General features: G+C 16.2%; 1 pseudogene; it reads left to right on the forward strand.

Moving 5' to 3' along the window:
* The first annotated feature begins 497 nt into the window (after positions 1-497).
* Positions 498-1454, forward strand: LOC143175732 (cytochrome b pseudogene; annotated as a pseudogene).
* The last annotated feature ends 2676 nt before the right edge of the window (positions 1455-4130 follow it).

The raw sequence follows: 4130 nt of genomic DNA on the forward strand, positions 1-4130 counted from the left end.
TTTTAAAATCATTATATTAATATGAATAAAATTATATAATATTTCAGAAAATAATTTCTCTCCAATAAATCTTATATTAATATTAATTTAATACACCCTAACTTTAATAATAATAAATTATATCTTTATACCAAAAAAATCTTTATACTTAATAATAATTTTTATCACAATCATTAGAAGAATACTAATTATATTTATATACTTTGTTAGATTAATAAATAACTTATTTTATAAAAAAATAAGATAAATAATTACTTTATCTTCATAAATTATATATTTTTATTATTTTTTATCATAAATTTATACTTAAACAAAAATAAAATAATAATTAATTCAATTAATGAAAATATTAATATTTATAAAATCTTTGAATATCCTTATATTTTAATCACTTTTTATTTAGTAAATTTATTATTATTAATTTTAATTTTAACAATAAAAATTTCCACAATTAACAAAACAAATTTATCATTACGAAAAATCAAAAATTAATATTTATGAAAAAAAAAATTTTTCATAAGTTAATTAATCTTAATCCATTAACAAAAATACTTAATATATCATTAATTAACTTACCAACACCCATAAGTATTAATTATTTATGAAATCTAGGATCAATTTTAGGTTTATTCCTAATAATTCAAATCATTTCAGGATTATTCTTATCTTTTCATTACTGCCCTAACATTAATCTAGCATTTGATAGAACTATCCATATTATAAAAAATATTAATCTTGGGTGATTTATACGATTAACTCACATAAATGGAGCCTCATTCTTTTTTATATCAATATTTATTCATATCGCTCGAGGAATTTATTATTTTTCATTTACACTTACAAAAGTATGATTAATTGGAATTATTATTCTATTATTATCTATAGCAACAGCATTCTTAGGATATGTATTACCTTGAGGACAAATATCTTTTTGAGGAGCAACCGTAATTACTAATTTATTATCAGCTATCCCATATTTAGGACAAATAATAGTTCAATGAATTTGAGGAGGATTTTCAATTAATAATGCTACTCTAAATCGATTCTATTCATTTCATTTTATTTTACCAATAATTATTTTATTAATAGTAATTCTACATTTATTTTTCTTACATTTAAGATTTTCTCATAATTCAATAGGCTTAAGAAGAAAACTTTACATATTATCTTTTAATCCTTATTTTATTATTAAATATTTATTTGGTTATATAATTATTTTAATACTTTTTTTTCAATTACAATCAAATTTCCTTGTATACTAAGTGATCCTGATAATTTTATTTTTGCAAATCCTATAGTTACTCCTGAACATATTAAACCTGAATGATATTTCTTATTTGCATACGCTATTCTTCGATCTATCCCAAATAAATTAGGCGGTGTAATTCTTCTATTATTATCAATTTTAATTTTAATTACATTAACAATATTAAATAAAACTAATATAAATTCATGTAAATATTATTATTTAAATAAAATAAATTTTTGATTATTTATTATATCATTTATTATATTAACATGACTAGGAAAACAATTAATTGAATATCCATATATTCAATTAACACAATTATTTTCAATTATCTATTTTTCCGACTTCTTTATTTCTCCAATTTTAAATTATTTTTGAGATAAACTTATTTATTATAACTAAGTTAACGAGCTTGAAATAAGCATATATTTTGAAAATATAATATAGATTTATTAAATCTATTAACTTTAAAAAATAATTATTAATAAAAATTCCTTAAATATAAAATTTAATAAAATATAATATAAAGAAATTAATAAAAATTTTTTTCAACATAAATCTATTAATTGATCATAACTAATTCGAGGACAAATTGAACGTATCAAAATAATAAAAAAAAAATGAATATTAACAAATAAAACAAAATTTCAACTTATTAAATATAAACCAAAAAAAATTTATACTATAATAACTCTAACAAAAACAATTCTTAAATACTCAGATATAAAAATTAATGTAAATATACTTCTAAAATATTCAATATTAAAACCTGAAACTAACTCAGATTCACCTTCAAATAAATCAAAAGGTGAACGATTTAATTCAACTAATATACTAATTAAAAATATTAAATAAATAGGAAATATATATATAAATATATACATATAAAATTGATACTTTAAAAAATTATATAATGAAAAATCTTCAATTAATAAAATTAAAGAAAACAAAATTAAAAATAAACTAACTTCATAAGAAACTGATTGAGCAATAGATCGAATAGAACCTAATATTGAATAATTTGAATTAGAAATTCAACCTCTTAACATTACAGGATAAACAATTAAACCAATAATTATTAACATAAATAAAATTCCATAATCAATAAAAATTATATAACAATTTATTGGATAAATAAATCAAATTAATATAGAAAACAAAAATATTAAAATTGGTATAAACTTATAAATTAAAAACTTTCTTTTTATAACGAAAAACAACTCTTTACACAATAATTTAATTGCATCTCTAAAAGGTTGAAAAAACCCTAAAAATCCAACTTTATTCGGACCTACCCGAAATTGAACTAAACGTAACAATTTACGTTCAAAGAATGTCAAAAAAGCTATTCTAACTAAATTGAAAATTAATAAAATAATAAATATAAAAAGATCTAAAATAATTATCTTAAATTCAAATAAAATTATTATCTATTATAATACTTATTCTTATAATATTCATAAATTCTAAATTTATAACACTTTTCTGTCAAGATAATTATTAATAAATTTAAATTATACTAAAAATAATATTTATATAAATTTAGTCCTTTCGTACAAAAATTTAAAATTAATTTAAAGATAGAAACTGATCTGGCTTACACCGATCTGAACTCAAATCATGTAAAATTTAAAAAGTCGAACAGACTTAATATTTAAATATCTTCATTTAAATTTAATTTTAATTCAACATCGAGGTCATAAACATTTTTATAAATATGATCTTTCCAAAAATATTATGCTGTTATCCCTAAGGTAATTTTTTCTAATAATTCTTATAAACAATCTCAAAAATTTTACAATAATTACTGATAAAAATATTTTAAAGTTTATTAAATTTAAATATCCTCCCAATTTAATAATAAATCAATTAATTAAAAATTAAATTTTAAAAATATTTAATAAACTATATTATAAAATTCTATAGGGTCTTCTCGTCCCTTAAAAAGAATTAAGCATTTTTACTTAAAATTTAAATTCATAATTTATACTTGAAACAGTTTATATTTCATTAACTCATTCATACAAGACCTTAATTAAAAGCCAAATTATTATGCTACCTTTGCACAGTCATGAATACTGCAACTATTTAAAATCAAATTCATTGAGTAGAGCTTACCTTAAAATAAAATCAAAAAGAAATGTTTTTGTTAAACATTTGAATATAAATTTTGCCGAATTCTTTAAGTATAAATAAATATAACATTTATTTTATTTTTAAATAAATTTAATTACTAATTTAATCATTATAAATAATTTCAATTAATTTTAAAATATTATTTTATAAAAAATACATTAATAAAATTAAATTAATAATAAATAAAAATAAATTATAAAATTTTTTATATTAATAACAAATTTTATGTTTATAAATTTATAAACTTTAATTTTAAAATTATAAAATAAATTTATAGATTATCCCATAAATTTTTTATATGTAATAAATTTTAAATTATATATATACATATATATATATATATACATATATATATATATATACATATATATATATATATATATATAATAAATTTTAATTAAATATAATTTATATATATATATATATATATATATATAATAAAAATAATAAAAATTAATTTAAATATATGAATTAAATTCAATTCTAAAATAACTAGATATCTAAAATTTGAAAAAAATTTCATTTCTAAATAAATATTAATAAACATTTTGCTACATATAATATTATATTTATTTAGATCATTTTATTTTCGAGATTCATATATTTATACATATAAATTAAATAACCCTGATACAAGAGGTACAAAAATAAATTTTATTTTTATAAAATTAAAACATTTCTTTCACAATACTATTAAATAAAAAATAAATTTATTCAAAAATTTTACTAAAACAATATAAAATTA

This window comes from Nomia melanderi, unplaced genomic scaffold (genome assembly GCF_051020985.1).
Source record: "Nomia melanderi isolate GNS246 unplaced genomic scaffold, iyNomMela1 scaffold0172, whole genome shotgun sequence".
NCBI lineage: Eukaryota > Metazoa > Arthropoda > Insecta > Hymenoptera > Halictidae > Nomia > Nomia melanderi.